This window comes from Emys orbicularis, chromosome 9 (assembly GCF_028017835.1).
Source record: "Emys orbicularis isolate rEmyOrb1 chromosome 9, rEmyOrb1.hap1, whole genome shotgun sequence".
In the NCBI taxonomy this organism is placed as follows: Eukaryota; Metazoa; Chordata; order Testudines; family Emydidae; genus Emys; species Emys orbicularis.
The window spans coordinates 41,822,310-41,841,411 of NC_088691.1; positions in this window are offsets into that span (position 1 = coordinate 41,822,310).

Here is a 19,102-nt window from a genome sequence, read left to right on the forward strand (position 1 = left end):
CGGAGCTGGTATGGCTGGCTGCTAATGGACAGGAAAGAAGAAATGCTGGTTTTAGATGCCATTCGAGGTGGGGTTAGTTTTTAAAGGGAAAGAAAAAGTTGTTAGGGCCAAGCTGTAGGTTTAGTGGAAGGAGACGGAGCGGTTACAGAGCCTGTGCTGAACAGATTTCAATGAATGTTTCTCCCTGGAAACACTTAACAGCTGGCTTTCCCTGGCTGAAAGTGACTCCGTGAAAACAGCATCTTCTGACTTGCAGATCTGCCTGCCATGTGGATCAGTGAGAGCTTCAGAAACAAAATATGCTTTATTCCTATCAGCCCTGCTGAGACAGCGCATCTGAGAGCGTGCAAGCTGGATTCCAGCCTGGCTCATGCATCACTAAGACCAGTATTGTTAACTAAGGCCTTGTCTGCGCTGGGATTTCAGCCAGCAGTAGAGCTGCAATTATGCAAAACCTCTGGTGTAGACACAATTTACACCAGTGCGGTTTATCCTGGGGTTTGTTGCCCCAGTACAAACTGCTTTGGCTGCACATCATGCCTTACACTAGGGGTCTGCACTGGTACAGGTGCTCGGTGGCTAAAATCCCACCATAGCCAAGGCCTAGGTCTCAATTACATAGCCCACTTCTGCCCCCAATTACACCTTGAAGGCTGTGGGGTTGCACAGGTGTAGCTGAATGCAGATTTTGAATCTCTAGCACTGAACCAAGGCTCATTGGCGCGTCCCACGCTAGGTGTAAGATACTTGTAGATAATGGGCAGGCAGGATGGAGACCCAGCTTCCATCTGTGTAATTACTTGTATATTCTGTGTATCATAATAGCACCACTAAGACTGTTGATAGGTACAGACATGCTGGAGTGAAGGATCGTCTCCAGTGAAGGGCGTGAGTATACGCTGCCCAGCAGGGTGGATTTTTGATGTGAGATTTCTGTGCTTGTTCAATAAAACTTGTATTCAATCACTGCATTCGCATCTGTTTATACGGAGCAAAGCTGCTCTACTGATCATGTTGCTGCATGACGTCCAACCCGCCAAAGCCAGTTCAGGCTCATCAGGCTTTTAGAGTGGGCACTGTGCCTTTAAGGGCTGAGCTTCCCAGACAAAGAGTCTGGGTGGGGCGCTGTGGCACTCATGTTATGCACAGCCAGTTGGTAGCAGGCATCCCACCGGACTCAGAATAAAGCAGAGCTCCTGCAAACACCTTACGTGGCCCCACGGAGGCTTAGATACTCAAAGTTATTTTGATGTCCAACTGCCACCAAAATCAATGGCAGCTGGGTGCCTAAATACCTGTGAGGGCCTGGGCCCGAGTGATCACTGAACCCCATGCTTAGCAATGGGCTGCTTCTCGGTGTGCCTCTGGGCTGCTTTTCATTAGTACAGTAAAGGGGAAGTTACATGGAAATCTGGATTTGGTGCTACGTCGTGCTCTCAGGCCAGCCAACACAGCCCACAAGGGAAGGTGGGAATGCCGCAGGCTGAAGCCATGCTAGAGCAGGACTTGTAGCCATGGAACTCAAGACAAGGGCCCTGATCCCAAGCCCATTGAAATCAGAGGGTGAAAAACCTGGCTGCATTGGAGTCAATGGGGAAGTTCCCTGTGACTTCCATAGAGCCCGAATTTGGTGTGGCGTGTAAGAGTATTTCCCACTTCAAGACCATCTCTCTTGTCAAAGAATTCCACAGCCCGAGGCCAAACGGATGCATATTGCACCCTGGGAACGCAGACACTTACAGAATCAATCTGTGCACAGCGGGCCAGAGACCAGGGCAAGCGCCTCTACTCGCCGAAATTCCCTGCAATCTTTAAGGAGGGAGCTGAGCGGGTTCAGTGCCTATGTCAGTCCTGGGAGTTTGTTCCAGCTTGTCTTGCTGTTCTCTGAATCTCAACCACAGGCCCTTGTGACTGAAAGGATGCGTGCGGAGAACCAGGGGCGGCTCTATGTATTTTGCCGCCCCAAGCACGGCAGTGAGGCAGCCTTCGGCGGCATGCCTACGGGACGTCCGCCGGTACCCACCGCTGAATTGCCGCTGAAGCCGTGGGACCGGTGGACCTCCCGCAGGCATGCCGCCAAAGGCTCCCTGACTGCCGCCCTCACGGCGACCGGCAGGCTGCCCCCCGCGGCTTGCTGCCCCAGGCACGCACTTGATGCGCTGGTGCCTGGTGCTGCCCCTGGGGAGAACTCAGTCACAGGAGCAGCCCGCTGCCTTCCTTCATGCAGCCCTAGGCCTGGTACACGCTCCCCTGCCCTCAGTTAAGCACCAGTTCGGCCGTGGGGCTTACAGGGAATCTTGTTCTTGAGGGGTGTGGTGAGGTGGGAAGTCTGGTCTGGTGGTTAAGGTGCTGGTTTGTGACTCAGGAGATCTGGGTTTGCAGGCTCCCTGGGTGATGTTGGGCAAGTCCCTGAATCACTCTGTGCTGCAGTTTCACACTGGTAAAGGGCACTAATAGCACTTCCTTTCTCCCATTCTTCATCTCTCTTGTCTATTTAGATTGCAAGCTCTTTGGGGCAGGGACTGGCTCTCAGCATGTGCCAGGCACTGTGTGCACCAGTGTGTAACAGGGCCCAAATCTTGGCTAGACACTAGCTGATGTTTCTCATTATCCCTACTGGTGTGTGTCTGTCCTTAGATGGCACGCTCCTTGGGGTGGGCTCATTCCTAGTTGTCTGTCTGGAAAGCACATAGTACGAACTACCATGAAAAACCACACATTAATAATCAGTGATGCTCCATAGGCTCTCAAGTCCAGGTCTGGGTATTTCCAAACCTGGGCAGTCCAGATGTGCTAATGCCTGCATCAGCTGCATAACTGGCCATTTTGGCTGCCTCCCCCGCACTTACCCAGCTTGCAAATGTACCTGGCCCTTCAAGATTTTCACACACTAAACCAGCACCCCTGTTTTTATAGCAGTGAAGCTGCAGGGTTGGGAGCAGATCCTCCTGCAGTGTAAGAGGGATGCCACACTCCAATGTCTCACCACCGCTGGGAAGGGGGAGAAGGTAGGGTTGGGGTGACTGAGTAGAGGAAACATGCCATCAGTCTGTGGCCTCTCACTCCAGCCCTTCGCTAGATACAGCTTTCTAGCTAAGGGTTCGTGCTGTGATCATCTGCATGGCATAGGAGCAACTGATTAGGATTAACTTTTGCAGATGGATTTTAAAAGGCGCCTGCAGTAACCAGATGCCTCTTATTGTGTATTTGATCCCTCTGCTAACAGGACTCCAGCTCCAGCTTGCCTGTTCCAATGCAGCTGTACTCTGGGCCCAGGGCTTTTGCACCTTAACCTTTTGCTCCAGAGATCCTTGGGCCAAACCATTTAAATCTGCATCCCGTGCCCAGAGTGGTTCTTGCTCCCAGGCTAATTCTCTCACCTCTGCCCCCTGCAGTGACCACAACTTGGTATCTGCTGTCCACTCAGTAACCCAGCTTCAACTCCTGGGAATCTGCTCCTGCGAGTCCTCAGCATTTGCTCTGCCTCCAAGTCCATTGGCACCTGCAAAGGTGAAGAGCTTGTTTCTAACACCCTTGTCCAAAGCATTTATAGTTTGTGATGATCTGACACAGCCCCAAACCAAGGCCCAGAGCCCCTCTCTCAGAGCCTCCATCCAGCCTGAAAAGTCCTCAGCTCCTGCTCAGCAAACAGGTTCCTTTTCTTGGAGCCTTGTAAATTGCTTTAGGCGAATCCATGCATTGGGTGTGTGCGTCAATAGGATAGGTCCAAAGGATAGAAAAGCCACTGAACTAGACTTACCTAAAGATCCCAGGCAGAGCAGGACCCGCACCTCCCGCCTACTGGGGAAGGGAACAGCTCAGATGCCAAGGTGAGAGTCTGCCATGGGAAACCCCTTCTACCGGATCCCACACACAGGACTCAGGAGGTGGAAGGAGGAGGATGCCCTCTGCACCAACAAGGGAACACACCCTGGTTCCCTGCTCCCCTTGCCCTGAGGGATCCATGTGCTGCTCCTTTGTTCTCATTGGGAGATTTTCCTGTCTCAGCAAAGTCAGTTTGTTGTTTGGGAGCTTGTCCCAGGGCTGCCCGTGGCTGGGGGAAAGAGTGCAGGTAGGGGCTGCCCGGACCTGCCTACAGAGTGCCAACCGCCTCCTGCAGAGATTTGCCAAGTGCATGATTCAGACCTTGCAGGAACCGATGAGCCCAGGGACAGGGATCCCTCCCTTTCATTCCCTCTGCTCCTACAGGGGGCAATGGCTGCCCCTTCAGCCCTGGCTCTGTCCCATCAGTGCTATACAGGGCCCAAACGGCCTTTATTTCTATTCTGGTCCTGCATATTCTCTGTGGTTTCTTCCAACTCGTTCTCCTCCATGAAAATAGTGCAGGCACTGCGGACTGTGCCCGTTCGTTCCTCTGCAGATTGGGCTTTAACAAGCCCAGGCGAGACCTTCAGCATCATCTATTGATATCGCTGGGCCAGCGCTCTCCTGAGCTATGAGACAGCTCCATTTGCCTCAGACAGCCAGACATTTTTCACCCCCAGACAAGCAGCTCACACACACCCAGCGCTGCGGCTGCACTGCCCTTGCCCATTTCACAAGGGCCTCTGCACGTACTGGCCATGCCAGCGTGCCTGGGTTAGGAGCCCATTCCTGCCGCCAATGGGCAAATCTGTTGCTCTTTGCACAAACAACGTGAAGGAACGCCCATGGGCACTGCTGGGTTGATTGACAGTCGTGTTTAGGAAATAGACCCACCCCTGCCAGGCCTAGCTACGCTCACACTGCTGCTTGGGGTGGTTTCTGATGGACACCACAAGAGGGCTCGTGCACTAATGGCGTACTTAAAATAGTTCTATACAAGTGATCCCCAAACTGCGTGGGAGGGCCCAGTAGGGCCACCCAGCCGCACCCTGTCCCAGCTCTGCCCTTAGCTGTGGTCCTGGCTCCCAGCCACGGCTCTGCACCCGGCCCTAGACATAGCCCCACACCCCAGCCTTAGCTGCCGGCCCCAGCCCTGCCCCCAGCCTCAGCTCCCTTACCCTTGTCTGCACCCCACTCCCCACATGAAAGGTTTGGGGACCACTGTTCTATACACTACCCCTGCTTAGACCCACTTTTCCTCAGGCTTTTTCCAAAAGTACCTAAGTGACTTTCACTGCGACTTCAGCTCCTAAGTCACTTAGATGTTTTTGAGAGTTTTACCCCATAATCCTGCAGGCAAATTGTTCCCCCTTCCCCCCCCCCAATGATTCAATCTTTTAGGGTCTCTTAACAGCTGGCTGCCATGCTTCCTCAGGTTGTGATCACAGCAGGGTCAGGGCTACCCAGTGCTGGATCAGAGACCTCCAAAGACATCGAGGTGCTGCAGGAAGTGGACCTGGTGATTCATAGGGGGCATAGGCGCCAACTTTGTGGGTGCTCTGAGGCTGAAGCACCCACAGAAAAAAAGTGGGTGCTCAGCACTGACCACCCACAGCTGTGTTTGGAGGCTCAGGGAGGGGCTTGGGGGAGGGCGGAGAGCAACGAGCAGCAGGCAGGCAGGACTTTGGGGAGGCGGTGGAGTGGGGGTGAGATGAGGCGGAGCGAGGACAGAGTCTTGAGGGCAGGGGCAGGGCCTCGGAATGGAGGGAGGGTGGAGCACCCCTGGGGAAAACTAGAAGTCAGCGCCGATGATAGGGGGTGCACTTCCTCCCAGTCCATATTAAAGCGTTGCCCCAGCATGGTGGTAGAAGGTGCTACGTTACTGGAGGTGGTGCCTGCCAGCTCTCAGGAGCCCTGGTCAAAGATCCCATGGCACTTTTTTGCAAGACTCTGGGGGTTAGCCCTGGCCAAACTCCAGTATGGGTAATGGGTGGCTGGCACTTTAGTGGTAGGCAAAGTGATTTCTGTGCCTAGTGGATGGACCCTTGGGGACAAGCAGAGCTGTAGAAATGCAAGGCAAACAATCAGTAGTGTAATGTGACTACAGTTACAGCCGGGTGCAGTTCAAACCGTGCTGAGCAACACACAGCATGTTAGGGGAGAGAGCATCTGGTATCATGTAGGATGAGGTCAGGCTCTCCTGAAAAGCCAAAAGGGTGGGGAGCCCCACCACGCTGTCCCTCCCCTACATATCCCCAGCCTGGGGCTCTCCATAAATCTATGGTCATGCTCCAGCTCTGCTGTCATTGGCTCGTCAATGGCCAAGTCTCCCCTGTGTCTGGGGTTCACATTGGTGTTTGGTGGAACAGCATGGCAGGGTCAGTGGTGCAGTAAAAAGAGGCCTGGGCACCCCAGGGTAAAACAAAGCACCAAACGTCGTTAGGGCCATTTCCAGACTTCTCATCAGTTTCAGGCGCTGATATCCAGCTGCCAGTCAGGAGATCGGTAACCATACAAACCCCTGGAACAGAGAAATTCTGTGTCAACCCACTACTGACTCTGAATGTCAGCCACACACGGCCTTTCTTGGCTCCAGCCAATGAACCCCAGCTAGGAACCAGCTGGCTCTGTTCCCAACACAGGAAACACATTTTATTCCAACCAGAGCTCCACTGGCGAGAAAGGAAATACAAAAGCTTGGAAGTCTCGGAATAAAAAAAAATCAGCAGTGAAAGAAAAGACAGGAATGCAGCTGCCTCTGGGGTGGAAGGCAGCTGCCGTTTTCACCATGAACATCAACACAACGCTTTAAGAATGGAAGAAAGGAATACGGCAGCCAATCAAAACTGCATAGGACTTTGGGGAAGCAGAACATCATCACTCAAACTAGAATTGACCAGAGCATGCAGATAACTAAGCCCTATTTTCTTATCAGAAGTACCATGAGGTCTTTTAATGATCACAAGCGGTGAGAGCCTCTGTTCTAAGTCTCACAGTGGGTTTGGCAGCAGAGTACCCCGCAGCATTTTGCCTGGGTATATGTTTAATACTGATCCTGAGAACCTGACTGCTACTGAACCCTTCACAACACTTCCTCTGACCTTCTCTGGAGGTCTTTCGTACACGTATAAAGCAGGACTGATTCAGAATGAATGTACATAGGCCATGTCATGGCTATGGGGAAGGGTGGGGGTTCAGATCCCAGTCCTGAGCCCTTGCTCTGAGCTAAGGTGATCTGGGGATGCTGCAGAAGCAAAGCCACTGGGAGGAGAGCAGCAAAGGAATCAGAACATCACTGAGCAGTCACCTCCGGGCCTGAAGCAGGAGGAACTACATTGGGCTGCCAAGGACCTCCTATCCGGTGCTCTGTGCTTAAAGGGAAGGTGGCTGTGATACATGGCTTGAAAAAGGAGAGGGTGCATGTATATAAAGAAGGGATAAACAGCAGTGCCGGAAGGATCTGGGAGCTGTGCTATGGGAATGAATGACTCCCAGGAAATATTACTAGGTGCAGGTCATTTGCTTACACTGGATCCCTGCATTCAGCAAACTCCAACCAAGTCCTCACCTGCATCCATGATCCCAGCATAGAGCCTGCGCTGCAAAAGTTCAACCCTGGAGCAGGGGGGAAAGGATAGGTCTTGCCGCACAGGAAGATGAATGGGCCTATACTTCCCATGCTCTGTCAATGAATGCCACTGGAGGGCAGAAGCCCTGGGCTGGCACAATAGTAGGATGAGGTTTGTAGTGCATGGGATGATGCTGCTGAACCTAAATCTGCAACGTTTGGGTTATTATTTTATGGGGCAATGCAGAGAGGCTCCAGCGTGCTGCATGCACACACAGGCAGTCCTTGCTCCAGAGAGCCGACAAGCTACAGAATTGCAGTTGGCAGACTCCAGCCTGGATTTACATCCATGTTAACGGATTCCCTGGCTTGCTCCTGCAGCGCTGTGACATGGCTTTCCTGCGTCTCCCCACACAGCCTCTCCTTAGGCGGAGCTGGATTGCCTCAGTTCTCCATCACCCTGAGTCTGCTCCTCTTCCCTGGCTGCATCAAGACTGCCCAACATGTTTTACACCCTCTGCCAACCCTGCCTCCACCCATCCCCAGCGCAGCAACCCCCTAGATCACAGCATCCCCCTGGAACACCACATGGGTTTGTCCTCCATTCTGGCTGATTTGTTAAGCTTGGAGCATTAGTCCACAAAGCCTTTTCTTGGCTGGCAGCTGTCTTAGCTGAGTCATCCTTTCCTGAGAGCTATTCCCAGCTGCCCCCAGTATTTCACCCCTGCTATAAAACTTCCCTTTTAAATGTAAACTCATCATCCCTATCTGCGCTCTAGTACGTACCCAGGATCCTGGGCGGGGCTGTACGTCGGAGGCCAAATCTCTATAGCTGCCAGGGGTATGCTGCTCTTGTTGTTTGAGCTAGCTTTGATCTAGCTACATCAAAGCTAGCTTGGGTATGTCTATGCATGCTGCAATCACACCTCTGATTGCAGTGCAGACATCCCATGGCTCAGATGGCGAAACTAAGGGTGATAATGATGTTGACCTTTGTGAAGGGCTTTGAGATTTACTGATGAAAAGTGCTAGATAAGATTATTTTGATGTAGTTTACACTGATTTTTTTTTTACTACAGTGAATTACAGGACACACTTGCTCTGAAATAAATGCCTACATACAGACTTGCACTGGGATAACTAAAGGTGTATATGGTTATTTTGGTTCCACTTTCCAGATAGACAAATCTTAGCTGATTGGGCTTTTCTGGATTGGCATAGCGGTGAACCAACTGAAGAGTTACAGAAATGAACTGGGAATTCTGGAAGACCTGCCCCATAGCCCTTAGGAGACCTGCTCACGCACCAGGCCTCCATTGCGCTAGGGATTGTTTATTTGCAAAGACTGTGCACAAAGTTCTGTTGCCGTGAACACAGTAGGAAACAAATAGAAAGCAGTTTCCTTGCTCACAATTTCCAAGTCTGCCCCTTCAGCTAGTCCTGTGTCCTCAGGAGCTCTCTTGGTGCTCCCTCCCAGGACCAAGCTCACAACTGCCTCTCTCACACACACAGCTTGCCAAACAATTCCTTAGCTCCTGTGTTTGAAGCCAGTCTCAGGGAATTCCCTGCATTAGTTCTTGCCCAGGCTTTACCCTGCATTCCCAAGCCTTGGGCAGTGACTTCTTTTGTTTCCAGTTATCACTATTTAAAATGGGCTTAGTTGCTTCTTCCATTTAGCCTGAAAGAAGGGTGCTTTGCATACCCATCCGCTTTAGGTAGGTATGTGATTGTCTTTAGATCAAAGATTCACTTAATGGCAGCCACTTCCACTTTTCAGTATAACCAGGTGGACTTTTTAACAATACTACCTTAAAAGCAAACTCAGACAAGTTTATACTTTCCAACACAACAGAAAGGACACCAACAGCCAAGCAGCGCCCACCCTGTTGGCTCATCACACATCTGACCCCCACTTGCTAAAGGTTTAACTTTCATTTCCTTCCATGCTGCATTTCTGGTTTGTTAATATAGAATACAGTTCTCTAACAAGGCTGAATGGGAATTTAAAGGGTTGCAACTTAAAACTTAGCACCAACATTTAAGCTTTGTTAAAAAAAAAAAAAAAAAAGGCAGCTCTTTGAGGCAGCTCATAGTTGAAGTGATATTACAGCATGGATATTCTATATTCAGTATTGCCAACCCCAAGTCTTAAAAAATCATGAGTGAAGCGCCCCAAAAATCATGAGATTTTTAAAATTTTAAGATTTTGTAGCCAAATTTAGAGTGGCCTCAGTTTCCCCATCTCTAAAATGGACATAATGATACCGATCTTCTTTGTAGAGTGCTTTGAGAGCTACAGATGAAAAGTGCTATATACAAGCTAGTCTTATTGTCAACCATCTGGTTTTTTATTTGAGTCATGAAATTAATTGGTCATGTTTTCAGGCTTTTCACTGTAACCAAGAAATCTATTAACCTTTTTTATTAAAAAAAAAAAAAAAAAGAAAAAAGAAAAAGAAAGCTGAGATTGTCCCTTAACCACATGCTGAGGCTTTAAGTAAAAACATGAAATTATTGTGAGAGTTGGCAACACTTTATTCTGAATTTAAATAAAATGTAGATAGATAACCATCTAGCTGCTGGGTCTGAATCCCAGACATCGCTGCACAGGGGAAGTGCAAATGACAGTAATTTCCATCCATGCTGCAATTCTGCATTTAGCCCTGGTCTACGCTGGGGGGGGGGGGGGGGGGGAATTGATCTAAGTTACGCAACTTCAGCTACGTTATTCACGTAGCTGAAGTTGACGTACTTAGATCGACTTACCGTGGTGTCTTCACCGCGGTGAGTCGACTGCTGCCACTCCCCCATCCCCGTCGACTCTGCGGTGGTGGAGTACAGGAGCCAATGGGAGAGGGCTTGGGGGTCGATTTATCGCATCTAGACTAGACACGATAAATCGATCCCCGCTGGAGAGATCGCTGCCCGCAGATCCGGCGTATAGTATAGACATACCCCTAGAAGATAATCCAGTTGGCTAACAAGGCTGAATGGGAATTTAAAGGGTCACAACTTAAAACTGGATCTTACCATTTAAGCTTTATTAAAAACAAAGCTTTGGTCAAGTCTCCCGTCGCCCCAATAAAAGTGACTGTTGCGTTTCTATGTATATTTAACTGTTTGTTCAGTCTGAGGGTACGTCTTCACTTACATCCGGGTCCAGATGTAAGCAATCGGTTTTCTGAGTTCGATTTATCGCGTCTGGTTAAGACGCGATAAATCGATCCCGGATCGATCCCGGAAGTGCCCCGGATCGATCCCGGAAGTGCTCGCCGTCGACGCTGGTACTCCAGCTCGGCGAGCGGAGTACGCAGCATCGACGGGGGAGCCTTCCTGCCGCGTCTGGACCGCGGTAACTTCGCACTAAGGTACTTCGAATTCAGCTACGTTATTAACGTAGCTGAATTTGCGTACCTTAGTCCGAAGTGGGGGGGTTAGTGTAGACCAGCCCTAAGGCACCAGCTGGAGTAGATGTTACAAGAGTTGTATACGAAAAGCAGTATCTATGTGTGTGTGTTTATAGTTAGCACACACACACGTGCACGCCATCCAGTGTGCTGTGTTTTTCATGTTTGTAGGGTCAATAAGGTTGTGCACTAAAAATGATTTCCTGTCCACAGTTCTGAACAGCAGAGAAAACGGCACAGCTGGGCTTGGGAAGAGATGGGAGGCCCAGGAATAACCTGTGAATTTCAACAAACTGGGCTGGTGATAGATCCACACCCCTAACCCCTTGGTTAATTTCAAAGGTCTCTCAGAAATGGAAAGGGCTAGAAGTGTACCTTCCAGTTTGAAGTGAAAACTGAGATGAGCACTGATATCCAAAAGGTTTAAACAGACACATTTCTAATCTCTGCCCAAACCACACAGATTTTACAGGCTCAGGAGTTCCTTGCAAATTATTCTGAATTCAACCACTCAGCCAACAGCATGAAGAATTCACTGGGAGCAACTGGATTGCACAAACCTGCAGTATCAGAGACATTAAAAGTAAATAAAAATCCTAAAACAGTGTTTTTCCAAAAGCAGAAACCTCTGAGTTCTCTAATTCTGTCTCATTTTATATGCCTTGAACTTAGAAAAAACAATTCGCCAGTAGTCAGAAAGCACCCAGAAGACATTTTGGGAGAAAAGTTGTTTTTTTTTTTATTTTTTTATTTTTTTAAATAAGAGGAAACTGGGGTGAGGTTCAGTCATGGACTCTGATGAAAAAATTCAGATTAACTTTAATTCTTGTGGCCCCGTAATGTTTAACCCATTCAACAAGCATCTTTCCTTTTACTGCTGCTAATACAGTGTCTTTATCTTCATTGCCTTGGGATTCTGTTGACTTTGAAATCGCTGTGTGTAAGCACATATGCAGTTCAGGCAAACACCCTCAGCTGTCTGGCAAACTGCCATTGCAGCCGGCTTGCCCTCTATCTAGAAACAAATACTCAAGCTAAAGCCTTCCCGTTTTGTGATTTTTCTAACCAATCACCTCAACAGCCAGATCTTTTGTTTTGTTTAGTTCCCTTCCAAACTGAACTGGCTTAGGTCCCAAACATGAAGCTCACACAGATAAGGAGGAAATCCACTTAAAAAACACATCAACACTCCAGGAAATTTCTTGGAGCAGTGTAAATAAACCTTACAGAAAGTATTGTCCCATTTGAGGCTGCTGAGGTTATGACTTTACCAGAGACGTTCTAGTTCTAGTTACTATTTAAAGCACCAGAGGAGAGATCTCATACAGTCACACCGTGCATGATTTGGCCCCTTCTCAAATGTATTCAATGCTAGCATATTTTCAGCTCATGACTGCTTATATTGCTTATGAAACTTTTTATTTTCTGCTGCATCTGCCATCATCAACCCTGCAGTCAAGGGTGAAAAACAAGAATGTATCTATTCCTCTGGCCAAAAGTTAATGATTAATGGCCACTGTCAGCCAAAGTGCAGTTATTGTGCAATCTGTATCCACAGGGAGATTTAGTCATTTGGCTCAGAGATGCGTAGGATCTCATGGCCTTGCTCATGCATTCCTTCATAACTGGTAAAGGCTTGGACTGTGATAACATAATATACTGTTGCTACCAGCCACGTTATGGATTGGGATGGTCAGTTGCTCATAATGAGGTCACAATTTTTCCATTGGCTATAAAACTTTGCATGCTTGCCACGGGCTCAGCTATGATTTTTTGCGAGGGAAGTTACATCGCTAAACTGCTTTAGCTGTATGTATGTATTTTATGGGCAAGATTTGTAAATGTGAGATTAGGGATTTCAGGTGCCTAACTCTAGACACTGTAAAGAGGCCTGAAACTGCCATCTGGAATCAGGCCCCTTAATAGCGGTGTCATGTTGGGCACCTAAAATTTGAGGCATCCACTTTTGAAAATCTTGAACACCCAACACATGTGGCGATAGGCAGGTAAATCACATTGACTCCTGCACCTTGCACTCTGCCCACTAACCCAGACTCCTCAGGGCTTATTTGAAACATTCTAAGCTACTGAGCAGCTTCAAACAGATGCTCTAAGTTACAGCAGCCTCCAGCATGCAGCACAAACCAGAACAGCCATAACAATGCGTCCTAGAACTGTCCCCTCCTGCTCTGCACATGCTCCCTATGCCAGGGCCTGTGTAAAGCAGTGTATAGGGTGGAATCTCACCCTAAGAACGCCGCAGAGCTCATGTTCAGGGTTCACCCTCTGGAGCATCTGACAGTGCAACCCTAGGAGGTCAATGCTCTTCTGCTTGGTGTCAGGGAAATCAGGGCAGCATGGTATTGTGTGCGCTCCTCGAGAGGCTCAACGACACCCCCGCCCTCCCCCAGTATTGGGGCAGCGATCCGCCCCTGTTAATTTAGACGTTCACTGGCTTTTTCAGATGCAGGAATGGATTGCAGTTGATTCAGTGCTTTCACAGTACTGCAGAAGTTCGAAGTGCAAATTGCCCTTTTTATCTGGTCCCTCCTGTGAGTCTCAATCTCCCCCCTATAAACAACATCCCTTCCTTCTTCGTCTCATTTCTATGCCTATGGCTTACCCATTTCACAGGCTGCACTGCCATCTGGTGGCCAGCATCATACTCCACGTGGGCTGCTGCTGCTGGCTTTCCAAATACTTCCTGTCCCAGAGCTAGCAATATAAAAGTAGTGCAGATAGGAGAAAACACGGGAGCAGGTTAAATCCAGCCTAGCACCTCCACTCAGAAAGGCAATCAACATCCCAACTAATTGGCCAGTGTTTCCCCTTCCAGTTCCATGGGGGAGAGATGCTGCAACCTAATATAAAGCAAGTAGGGTGACCAGACAGCAAATGTGAAAAATCGGGACAGGGGGTGGGGGGTAATAGGAGCCTATATAAGAAAAAGACCCAAAAATCAGGACTGTCCCTATAAAATCGGGACATCTGGTCACCCTAAAAGCAAGTGTCAGTTCCAGTCACTTGCTCATTGCAGCACAGGCCCTGCATGTTCCCTCCACCGGTACAAGCAGGACGACAGCCAACACCACTGAAGACTTGGTTCCCTCTGTGCTGCTCCTTTCATCTACCCCTCTCTCTTTCCAGTTTGATTTAATCTAGTCTGCAAAAATCCCCAATGAGAGCACATTCTAGCCTCTTCTGGAACAAAATCCACACAATCCTTATTACTTACCACCTAAAAAATCCCAAAACCTGCTACTGTACTAGGGGAGTGTCTTCAAGATGCCATAAACCTGAGGCCTCCAGGGTGAGCTCTTCCAAAGGCAAGAAAAAACAGTTGCTGATCTTTCCCCTAAACTTTACAAACCAGAGCTCCCCAGCCTCAAAGCAGCATTCTACAACTCAGCCTTCCCTCAGCACTGCAGCTTGATCAGTTTCCTGCCTTAGGTTTTGAGCACAGCCCTACAGAATTCCAAGACGAGGGACCTGGGTAGGAAAGCAGTGATATTTTCATCATGCTGCAATATTTCATTCAGACAAATCCAGGGCAGTGTATAGGATTTCTATTGGGGTAGTGCTCAAAGTAAGGTGGACAGACACAGATGATGATAATATCCTGTCCTGAAGAGCACAGATCTAAAAAGTGCAAAACTGGAGTAGGAAGCGGCCTATAAAGTCATAGTACCCATGTTACCAAAGTAGGCTATAGCCCCCATGCTAGAGAATGACATTCAAGGGACATTTCATTTGTCTTTATCCTGAGTATTGAGAATGAATATTAAGAATAAATTAACACCATGGCCCCTATTTACAGTTTCAATTTATACAAGTCCCACACTGATAGGCCTGACCTGAGCACCTCTTGCCAGACTGGATCCAGGATATGTACAGAAGTAGGGCAACCACCTCCTCTTGAGTAGGCAGCATGGGTGTGGTGGGCTGGGCACCAATGTATACAAGGATTATGAACACCCCGCAATTGGTCAATGGTGCCCTTTTAAAATGTTGCTCATCATGATAGAATCCAGACACCTCACCCTCATTAATGGAGTATTATGTTTTCCTCACACACCAGCCCTGCGAAGCAGGGAAGCGTTTTCCGCATTGTACAGCTGGGGAATTGAGGCCTAACGCAAATTAAGGGACTTGCCTGAGATGGAAATAAAGCTCCCCAATGCCCTATCCACTAGTGCATCCTTCTTACTCCTTTTAACACCAATCACAGAACACAAGACTGCTGCATTTTGCAAGATAAATTTATTGGCAGAACTCTACCTGTATAGTTATGTGACTATATTTAAACTGGCATAACTCCCACAATGGCCACTTTCTAGAATAAGTGTTCACCCAGGCAGATATAGTGTGTTAGTCTACATGGTGAATTTTATCAGCACAATTATACTGGCATATCAGTATAATTCTGCTGGTAAGTTTCACCAGGAAGAATGGCCATAAATTAATTTTGAAATGGCTTTAGTTAAGTGAGTACAGCTTCATTGTGCAGACACGGCTCAACTCTCTTGTTGGCAATGGTTTATTCATGCCCTTTTAGCTGCAGCTCATCATTTAAGACAAAGTTGGTGCATAAATGGGACTTTTAGGATGTTAATCTGTTATCTCCTTGACCATATCTGGGGCATATTTGGCAAGAGAGAGGGAGGCAACCTTTGAGAAACAGATCACTACCCATGAGATCCTGTTCTTTCATTCATAACTGCTCAGACATGATTTACAGGCACTTATCTGTTGGCAGTTACTGACACAAACTGAGGTTCCTTTTGCTGCTCCACTGTAGGCCAGAAGCTCATCTGACTGGAAAACAACTGTGTTGGAGAAGAACCATCCATGTTTCAGTCATCACAGTTCATCTTGATGATATCCTGCAAAGAGATCATGTTGCCTCTCCCCACGCTGCCTTCTTCTTGCTTCCTCATGAGGGAAGGCCCGGAAAGTTAAGAAATTGTTTCTGCTTATTTTTTTTACCTTAGAAATATAAAGTCTTTTCCTCCTTCCCTGTTTTTGGTAGTGGATTTTTGGAGGACTAGAGCTCTCTCAGCCTTCCATTAAAGGGGCACAGGGACTGCCATTTGCACAAACAACTTTTCATCCCAGTGCTTGACAGGAATGGGTGTGACAGAGGTATTAAACATTTTTAAAGAACAGCCTTGACTAAAAATGTCTTCTCTCAATTGTTAATGCTTCACTCATTTCTAGTCTCTTACCAGTTCTCCAGCCCTCGCCAGAGTCCTCCCACAAAACAGGGAGATTGATAAGAAAACCCGAACACACCCTCTTTATTGAAAAAAAAAATCTTTCAGGTCTTTTTACATCAGAAAGCAGCAAAAAAAGGGCACACTTTTCCTTTTCTTTGAAAGTCATCTTTAAGTCCCTCCTACCACCACCTTCCTACATCATTTGCTCTGTACCATTATGATAAACCACCACCTTAGCCTTCCTTCAATTTGGGGCTCTAAATACCCTGACCCATGAATTTTGGGAGGAATACCAAACTTCATCTAAGGCCAACACAACCAGATCTTTTCCACTCCTTTTGTGATGCCATAGACGGTCCTCCACCCAGCTCTATCAATAGAATGTTTATCAAGCAGGGTCTCCCAGAACTGAGAATCCACTGCAGGCTGTGCCACCCACACTGGGCAACCACATCGGCCTTTAGGAACCAAAAGGCATCTACTGCGTAATGCAGTGAGCAAACTTCCCCTGGGACGCCAGCTGGTGCAGTCTGCAATCCAAAGTAAACTCACCTAAGGTGGATGAAACGCTGCAAGATTCTAACAATCTGTCGGGTCACACCTCGTTCTTGTATGGATGCCAGGCAGATATTTCCTGCTGTTAAGCCCAAGAGCCCTTTAGTGCCATAAATTTTATTTAGTGAGCAGCATTTCAGCAAAACCCTTTCCTCTCCTTAACTTATCCTGGTTAGTTTTTATTACTCAACAGGTATACGCCTATGGCAGTTGGGGAACAGAGAGACTCTGATGCCCATTCTCCTTGGAACATGGGCCAAGGCCGTGGCTGATACTGGACTAGCCCATTGCGATGTTCCATGCTGCTGTTTTTTCCTTCCATCTCCTCACCCTGGCCCACAGTGTGCTTGAACAGCAGTTCCTTTCCCCACGTGACACGGGAACCCAACAGGTGAATCCATTTGAATACAACATACTGACAGGACTGGGCAATCTTACAAGCCATTTTAAACCCTCTCTAAATATGGTGGTCCAAATGATAACAGCTCTCAAAGAGACTAAATTAGGACCATGGGGTGTGTATGTTTGAGAGCTTGAGTCTTCCACACCTAAGGAAACTACAAGAAATGTGAACTTAAAGCCATTTGTCTCTTCCTGGAATGGAAGTGTGAGAAGGGAACAAAGTTCTGTGTTAGGAATATGGCATGGGGTACACAACATGACATTTGTTCTCCGGCTGAGATAGATTTGTTTGTTTGGTGCAGGCTATAATTTAGCCAAAAATAGCTTTTCATGGTGTTCTTTACAAACACTGGGCACATAAAGCATTAGTTTGTTGAGGAATCAGGGACAGCACTTGGAAAACAGGACAAAACAGTTGTTTCAAGGGTAAACCGAGACTCCAAGTGCAACCCATTGATAGAGCTGAGGATAACAGAATTTAAAACCTACTTGTTCTGAATTGCAAACATTTTCCACTCCTCCTGTAAAAGAGGGAACAAACAGCTGTCTCCTGCTGAACAGGAAATGCTGAAGACAAAGTCAAGGCTTTTATTTTCCAAGCAGAAGATACTGAATGTGGTGATAAGTCAAGTCTGCTGACCAGAATGTTCTCCTATTCAATATGATTTGAGTAGCAGCTGCTGTTGTCTTGTTTGTTAGGATGCTGAAGCAGCGGTGACACCTGCCCACTGCTGGAGAGGCTTTGAAAACATTTGTTCTGTGCTTCAAACAGAAATCAGTTGATTTACACTGGAGTGAACTTTTAGTGCTCATGGAAGTCCGATTTATCCATAAAACTGGTTTATCAAAGGCAACCTAGATGGTGTAAACTTCCCACGTTGCCTCCTACCCTGAATGGACCTCGTCTAAGGATGAGAGGACTTCAGTCCCCAAGGTCCTTAGCCAAGACTGCCCCAAAAATGGCCAACTTGTGCTAAATGTAATGCCTGTTTTAATGGCCCAATAATTGCCCATCAGGAGCTAGACTAAGAACACAACTCATTTCTCATAGGCAGCTTGATAGTTGAACTGCCAAAAGCAATGGCCAAGTATTTGGTGCTCAGTCAATTTTGGCCACTTCCCTGAATTCAAATCGGTGAGTCAGAGGTGAATGGCAGCTCTGCATTCCATTGCTAATCCTTAGCCATGTCTATAAATTGATCTGGGGTGGGTGCTAAGATGAACAGGCTGGTTTCTGGTTGTATTTCTGTACTTTGAAAGCGTCAGTAAACGGTCAAGTGATCTCATTAATTGACACCAATTCAATTTGCTAGAATCTGGGACAAACAGAATTGGGAAGGACCATCTAGGTTATAAGTTATCCTGCTGGAGTGATCAGGAAGGGTTTTTTATTGCATAGTTAGTGGTAATAAAACAGACAGCAGCTGGAGAATGTGCATAAAGTGGCAGTGTTACTCATTCCCAGAGACAGGATTCCATCCTGAGTTCGGCACAGTAAAGGGCATGGAAAAAGGGAACAGAATATGCATACATGTAAACATTATGGATCTGGGAAACTCCAATAAAATAGACACCCTTCAACATAAGACACTGCTGATTAAGAAAGAGGTCAGTTGTGCAATATCTGTAACATGATCAGGGATCGTTTGGAAGGAGTGCAGTAAAACTTGGGCAATAACTCACGACTCTGTCTTAACCCTTTCATTGCTTATTAGAGAGAAGGAGAAATCCTTGGTCTTAACCAACTAGGGGAGAGTTGCAAGAATATAACCAGTGAGCCCTTCTGCTCTCCCTTTGGGTACTTTTAACGAGCAAATCAGAGGGTAACTTAATACGTTCAGAGAAGTCTAAAATGAAGCTTCACTCTGATTAGAAGCAGAGCTTCCAAAACAAGTCCTCATTTAGCTGGACACTGCATGCAGGAATATGTAGATTTACCTTGGGTTCAAATATAGAACTCAAAAAGCCCCCTTAACATTTTGCTGATTGCTTTTAGAAACCTAAAAAAGATCAAATTTGTGTTTTCACCAAGCAGCTGTCTGGGAATTGTGGCCCTTAGTTATGAGCATCTCTTTCTCAGGCATCTTAGTGCTGTGTGCAAAAGTCCTCCTCCTCCTCCATGGCTTTTG